This window comes from Herpailurus yagouaroundi, unplaced genomic scaffold, assembly GCF_014898765.1.
Source record: "Herpailurus yagouaroundi ecotype Mexico unplaced genomic scaffold, PumYag 483, whole genome shotgun sequence".
Lineage (NCBI taxonomy): Eukaryota > Metazoa > Chordata > Mammalia > Carnivora > Felidae > Herpailurus > Herpailurus yagouaroundi.
In genome coordinates, this window is record NW_024412700.1 from 40,660 (window position 1) to 48,668 (window position 8,009).

Consider the following 8,009-nt stretch of genomic DNA (forward strand, 5'->3'; position numbering starts at 1 on the left):
AGACTCAGTCATTCTAGAGAAGGGCTTTTAATGGTTTATGAGTTTTTCTGCTCTTTGGCCAGCCCTCTGGGTCCTTCTCTGTGCACGCTGGGTCAGCCCACAGATTGTAGGATGCCATGCTGTTGTCTCGCTTTAAAGAAGTAAAATGACACAAGCAGATGGGTTTAGTGAGAAAGCCAGATGGCTCGGGGAGCAGAAAGAGGATGTAGGGGAAGACTTCCTCCAGTTTTTAGAAGCTTTTATAATGTTTAATTCAAATTACTTTTTTGATTGGAGAATATCCAAAACATAGGAACAGGTATACAATAAAAATCTCCCTCCTACCTCTTCTCCTACCTGCTCAGTTTCTCCCCCTTGAGGCAGCCAATGTCACCAGTTTTGGTGTTTCCTCCCCAAACCATCCTGTGCATATGTACATAAATATCCATACATTTACATATATATGCATGTGTATATTTGCCTACATTGTAAAGAATATATACGATCTGTTATGCTACACATATGGTTTTGTAACCCAAATTTGCTCATCAGGGAGTGGTAACTTAGGGGAATGGTGTCAGTATAATGTGACAGTCACGTTGGTGCATATGTGATTTTCTCCCTGGTGTTACATAATGTTTTATCCCACCAAGTAACAACAATCAAGCAAGTGCCCGATTCACTCCCAGAAATAGTACCCAGCTCAGGACGCTTTGAGGGCACCACCTAGCATCTGGAAGCTAGAGACTCCTGGGCACCAACTTAAATGCCAGTTACTTATCTCTGTCTCTCTACCTATTTTTTTTAAAGTTTATTTATTTATTTTTGAAAGAGAAAGAGGGAGTGCAAGCAGGGAAGGGACAGAGAAAGAGGGAGAGAGAGAATCCCAAGCCCACTTGGCATTATCAGTGCAGAGCCTGACAAAGTGGGGCTTGAAGTCATAAACCGTGAGGTGATGACCTAGCCGAAATCAAGAGTGGGACACTTAACTGACTGAGCCACCCAGGCGTCCCTATCCACCTGTTAATTGGACCTGTTTCAACAGCAAGTGGCTTTTAGGGAAAAGATTACTTACTTGGTCACATACTAAAATGATCAAGAGTCACTCTGGCTTCAGGCACTGCTGAATTCAGGCCCAAGCAATACCATCTGGAGTGGGTTTTTTTTCCACCTCAGCTCTGACTCCACAGCTTGTCTTCATTCTTAAGTTCCTAGGGTGGACCTCTAATGGTGACAGTATGGCCACCACAGCTCCAACTCTACATCCTTCCAGGTTCAAGTTCAGCATAAAGAGCAAAAGTCTTTTCTGGTAGCCCTAAGACTTACCCTGATGTGGCCAGTTTAGGTGTGCCCACTCGTGAAACAATCACCATGGTCTCAAGGAAATGATCTGTGGCCTAATTTGGGGTCTAAGTTTGGGTTACATACTTCATCCCTGGAACTGAAGATAAAGCCCCACCATGAACACATAGCCAGACAGTGAGGAAAAGGAGGATCCCCAAATGGAAATCCAGGGCCGTCCTCAGGAAAAGGGAGAATGAATGCTGAGGCCACCTGCTTCTGAGATTCCATACTAACACTCACCCATTGGTTCCCAAAAAGTATTTTCCTCACCTCAATGTTTCAACCAAGAAAAGGTGGATAATTTGAGAAAGCCTCCAGATGGTTCTGATGTATCTCCTAGTAGGAATGTTCTTCTAACCCCACACTGGAAATCACAACCCTACTCAATTACCACCCAAACATGTCCCACTAATCCCAATGCAAATTGAATGTAAGTGGCTCAAACAAACTCTATGCACAGCTAGAAAAAATAATCCATTCCATTTATTGATCCATCCAACAAATATTTAGAAGCTTTCCTCCCAACTCTCCCTACTATCACTCTTGTATATACAAAACAGGAAGGTTTGTTTACCGTTACAATTCACTGCTGACTTCCAAATTTACATTTACAGACCAAACTGTCCATCCACAGGAGAGTGGCTGAACTAAATGTGTTATATGCATACAAATGAATATTATTCATGGTTAAACAGGAAGGGAACTGTGACACATGTTACAACATAGGTGAACCTTGAAACAAGCAGTCACAAAGAATAAATATTGTGTGATTCCACTTATATAAGGCACCTAGAGCATAAAATTCATAGAGGCAGAACGTGGAATGGTGGTTTCCAGGGGCTGGAAACCAGGGGGCAGGGGGTGTGGGGGTTGGGGGGAGTTAGTGGCTCATGGGGACAGAGTTTCCTTTGGGGAAGATGAGACATTCCAGAGACAGAGGGTGGGGATGGTCACACAACAATGTGAATGTACTTAATGCCATCGAACTGTACACTTAATACTGATTAAAATGGTAAAAAAAAAAAAAGAGTTGTATATAAAAATAAATTAGATATCGTTAGTGAGAGTAGGTTAGGAGAAAACAACAAAGACTTCAAACCTTCAAACTTTGGTATTATTTCCTACAGACAATAAAATAAATAATGCAGTAAGCTTTTAAAGAAATATAAGAGATCCTCAGCGGCATGGCTGAGGAACAAGAGAGGATCAGGAGAGCCAGAAGATTTGGGGCACCTGGGTGGCTCAGTCGGTTGACTTCGACTCAGGTCATGATCTCATGGTTCATGAGTTCGAGTCCTGCGTCGGGCTGTCTGCTGTCAGTGCAGAGCCCGCTTCGGATCCTCTGCCCTCCTGCTCTCTCTGCCCGTCCCCAGCTCATTCTCTCTCTCTCTCTCTCTCTCTCTCTCAAAAATAAACATTAAAAAAACAGAAAAGAGGAAGATTTGAAAAAGAAGTGAATATAATGTCTAGAGATATTTAATAAGAATTTTAAATGTAATAGGATAGTTAAAAGCCGATTGTTACAGGGACGCCTGAGTGGCTCAGTAGGTTGAGCATCCAACTCTTCATTTCCGCTCAAGTCATGATCTCACAGTCCATGAGATCCAGCTTCCCTCTGTACTGTCAGAGCAGAGCCTCTTTGGGATTGTCTTTTTCCCTCTCTCTCTCTCTCTGCTCCTCCTCTGTTTTCTTTTTTTTTTTTTTTTTTTTTAATTTTTTTTTCAACGTTTATTTATTTTTGGGACAGAGAGAGACAGACCATGAACGGGGGAGGGGCAGAGAGAGGGGGAGACACAGAATCGGAAACAGGCTCCAGGCTCTGAGCCATCAGCCCAGAGCCCGACGCTGGGCTCGAACTCACGGACTGCGAGATCGTGACCTGGCTGAAGTCGGACGCTCAACCGACTGCGCCACCCAGGCGCCCCATGCTCCTCCTCTGTTTTCATGAGTGCGCTCTCTTCCTCCTCCCCCGTTCTCTTTCTCTCAAAAATAAAGCAGACTGCTATAACTTAGGCAGTAATGAGTGAACGTGGTAAATAATTATGAAGAATTTATCCGTAATGAAACAAGTAGAAACAAAGAGTTGAAAAATGGAAATCAGGAAGGGAACAAGGAGATCAGGGGCTGGAGTGTGAAGGTCTAATGCATGTCTCATTTTGATTTCAGAAGGAATTACAGGGGAGAACCCGGGAAAAGGACTGATCAAAGACATAATTCAGAGGTTCCCAGGTTTTAAAAATAAAAGTGTGGGGGCACCTGGGTGGCTCAGTTGGTTAAGCGTCCGACTTCAGCTCAGGTCATGATCTCACAATCCATGAGTTTGAGCCCCGTGTCAGGCTCTGTGCTGACAGCTCAGAGCCTGGATCCTGCTTCAGATTCTGTGTCTCCCTCTCTCTCTGCCCCTCCCCCCCAAAAAATAAACATTTAAAAAAGTTAAAATAAAAAAATAATATAAAAATAAAAGTGTGAATTCCAAGACTCAGAATTCTTTAAAATAATTCCTCAGGAAGGCTTTTTCAAGGGAAAATAAATTCATATGCACCAACACATTTTGAAGAAAATCTTGAAAACACCAAAGAAAGGGAAAAGATTTTAAGGAGCAACCAGAATCGGTTGCATTTAGCAAAAGCTAGAATTGTATGTCCAGTGAAACTGTTTATCTTGAGCTGGGTATAATAAAGAATATTCTGATAAATACAAACTAAAAAGGTTTACCACCAAGAGACCTTTACTTTTTTTTTCTGTTTTAGTACTTTATGCATTCTTTTTTTTTAATTTAAATCCAAGTTAGTTAACATATAGTGTAATAATGATTTCAGGAATAGAATTTAGTGATTCATCACTTACATATAACACCCAGTGCTCATCCCAAGTGCCCTCCTTAATGCTAATCGCCTATTTAGCCTGCCCCCCCCCCAACACCCTGCCAGCAACCTTCAGTTTGTTCTCTGTATTTAAGAATCTCTTATGGTTTGCCTCCCTCTCTGTTTTTATCTTATTTTTCCTTCCCTTCTCTTCCCCTATGTTCATCTGTTGTGTTTTTAAATTCCATATAGGAGTGAAATCATATATTTCTCTTTCTTTGACTGACTTATTTCACTTAGCATATTACACTCTAGTTTCATCCACATAGTTGCAAAGATTTCATTCTTCCTGATCACCGAGAAACACTCCATTGTGTGTGTGTGTGTGTGTGTGTGTGTGTATGTATATATATATCTTCTATATATCATCAGTTAATGGACATTTGGGCTCTTTCCATACTTTGGCTATTGTTTTGTGTTTTTTTTAATGTTTATTTATTTTTGAGACAGAGACAGAGCATGAATGGGGGAGGGGGCAGAGACAGAGGGAAACACAGAATCGTTAGCAGGCTCCAGGCTCCAAGCCATCAGCCCAGAGCCCGACGCGGGGCTCGAACTCACCGACCGCGAGATCATGACCTGAGTCGAGGCCGGACGCTTAACCGACTTAGCCGCCCAGGCGCCCCTTGGCTATTGTTGACAGTGCTGCTATAAACAGGAGAGTGCATGGGCCCCTTCGGATCAGCATTTTTGTATCCTTCAGGTAAATACCTAATAGTGCAATTGCTGGGTCCGTAGGGTAGCTGTATTTTTAATCTATGAGGAACCTCCATACTGTTTTCCAGAGTGGCCGCACCACTTCACATTCCCACCAGCAGCGCAAAAGTGTTCCCTTTCTCATCCTCGCCAACATCTGTTGTTGCCTGAGTGGTTAATGTTAGCCATTCTGACAGATGTGAGGTGAGACCTTTACTTTTAAAGAAACTTAGAAAGGATGTAACTTAAGAAGAAAACCAGTATCAGAAAGAAGGCCTGAATTACAAGAAGAAAAGGAGAGAGTTCTTTTCTTAGTAAAAGAAATAAGCAAATCTGAACAAACATTGAGCACACCAAAAAAATAAGATATCCAATTTGTGAGATTAAAATAAATCAAGATAGAACTTAAAATTCAAGACAAGAATGGCATGTAGCAAGGAATCCTCTAAAGGCATTGTATTTTTCAGATAGAGGATAGGATATTGATCACCTTTTGGTCAAGTGCGCAAGTTTGTTGTTGTTGTTGTTGTTGTTGTTATTTGGTTTTTTTTTTAAGATGTCAATGGGGCGCCTGGGTGGCGCAGTCGGATAAGCTTCCGACTTCAGCCAGGTCACGATCTCGCGGTCTGTGAGTTCGAGCCCCGCGTCAGGCTCTAGGCTGATGGCTCGGAGCCTGGAGCCTGTTTCCGATTCTGTGTCTCCCTCTCTCTCTGCCCCTCGCCCGTTCACGCTCTGTCCCTCTCTGTCCCAAAAATAAATAAACGTTGAAAAAAAAAATTAAAAAAAAAGATGTCAAGGGAATCCACTAAAAACAAAAACAAACAAAAACAAAACAAGAAATCCTCATGAATGAGGAGGGGGCGCCTCAAGAGGGGAGAGAGAGAAATGAACTCAGCCAGAAAATACTGACGACGGCCACAGCAGCCCCTAGCGGTGAAAACGAACAGTTGTCATGTCTCCTTCCAACTTTCAGAAGGAATGTTTAAAATAAAGTCCACAGTTTTTCCTAAACTTTCATTGCACATTGTGTGTGTGTGTGTGTGTGTGTGTGTGTGTGTGTGTGTGTGTGTAAGAGAGAAAGACAGAGAGAGAGAGAGAGAGAGAGAGAGAGAGAGAGTTCTTTGGACCTGAGGTTCCAGGGCTTTCTTTGTGCGATTTGAGACAATGGGGTTTGACCTTGTTCTCAGAAACGTATCTGAAGAGACTGTGTTTTGCAAGGGCCAGAAATAGTTAAGGAAGATTCCCATTGCCAGAAAGCCTTCCCCTTCCCACCATCTTGGCGCTGTCTTTTGGACGTACTTTTCCAGGAAGTTTTCCCATTTGCAGCAAATGGAACAGAGGGCGGGGGAATTGCCTGGTGCCTCCCAGAGTGGGGTACAGTTCCTTCCAGTCCCTCCCAGTCTAGCATCCTGGTCTACACTGGAGCAGGGGAGCCAAGCTCTGACCAGTGAAGTTTTAAATAATGGACAGTGGGGCGCCTGGGTGGCTCAGTCGGTTAAGCATCCAACTTCAGCTCAGATCACCAAGTCACCGGTCATGGGTTCCAGCCCCCGTACCCAGCTCTGTGCTAAAAGTGCAGAGCCTCCTTGGGATTCTCTCTCTCTCTCTCTCTCTCTCCCTCACTCTCTGTCCCTCCCTTGCTCAAACTCTCACACACACTCTCTCTCTCTCAAAATAAATAAACATTTAAAAATAAACAATAAAAAACTAATGAAAATGAATAGGACTGGGTCTTGAACACCAAATGTGAGACCATGTGCAGGTTTTGGAATCTGGAACCTGGCCCTGATGCTGAAGGACCTCATATCCAATGAGGAAATGACGAGTTGAAAAAACACAGTTAAAAGCAGTGATTAGGGAATAAAAATAGAACCATTTCCTGTTTATACTCTGGTTTTAAATCCTTCAATAAATGTAAATAAAGCTTAGGATTACTTGCCTGACCCCATGTCAGGGCCATGAGGTTATTTCCATCTATATATACAGTTTCACCACCAAGACCAAGCTGTGCAAATAGACCAATAGCTGTTGGTTTTTCTAAGTAAACAAAAGCAAGGGGAGAGGGGTTTCACATCTGATTTCCTACAGAAAAGAAAAAGATTCAGAAACATCCAGGGCTAGTCACAGACTGAGGAGAGGGAGGGCAGGGGAGACAAGAATAGAGGAAATGGGGGAGGGGAGAGGGATGAGATGGAGGGAGCACCACCCTCAGAGACTTCGCAACTTCAGGGGGAAGTTGCCAGACTCCGACAGTAAGAGACCATTTCGTGCAACAACATCCAAAAAACCCCCCAAAAAACCGTCTCATCAAGTTGACATTTATTTACCAGAATGAAAAATGAAAACCACTTCTATCTGATCTGGCCATAAATGGACTGGTTTAGAAACACTGACGCACAGAAACTAATAGCATCTGACAAGCTCATACAAAGAACTAAAACAAAAAGATTTAATTCAAGGGGCCATGTTCCATATCTGAATTCTCCCCAGCAAGGTGTCATTATCTATCCCTATGCTTCTCAAAATGTGTTCAGCACATGAACCACCACCTGTACATCTTGTGAAAATACAAATTTTTATCCAGCAGGTCTGGGATGGGGCAGGGTTTGTATCTCTAGCAATCTCCCTGAGTTGCCTGTGACACAGGCCAGTGTATCTGGGGGCAGATTCACACTTGAGGCAGCAAGAATATAGGCTCCTGGGGCTCCTGGGTGGCTCAGTTGGTTAAGTGTCCGACTTCAGCTCAGGCCATGATCTCGCAGTTCATGAGTCTGAGCCCCGCATTGGGCCCTGTGCTGACAGCTCAGAGCTTGGAGCCTGCTTCTGATTCTGTGACTCCCTCTCTCTCTGGCCCTCCCTGGCTTGTGCTCTGTCTCTCTCTCTCTCTGTCTGTCTCTCTCTCTCTCTCTCTCAAAAATAAATAAAAACATTAAAAAATTAAACAAACCAAAAAAAGAATATAGGCTGCCGTCAGTCACCCGGTAGAACTAGCCACTCTCCCCACTGTGGTCCCCTACACCAGGGGATAGCAAACTTTTTCTGTAAAAGGTCTGCTAGTAAATATGTTAGGCTTTGTGGGCCATTCAGTCTCTGTTGAGGCCACTCCACTCTGCCTTTGAAGCAATG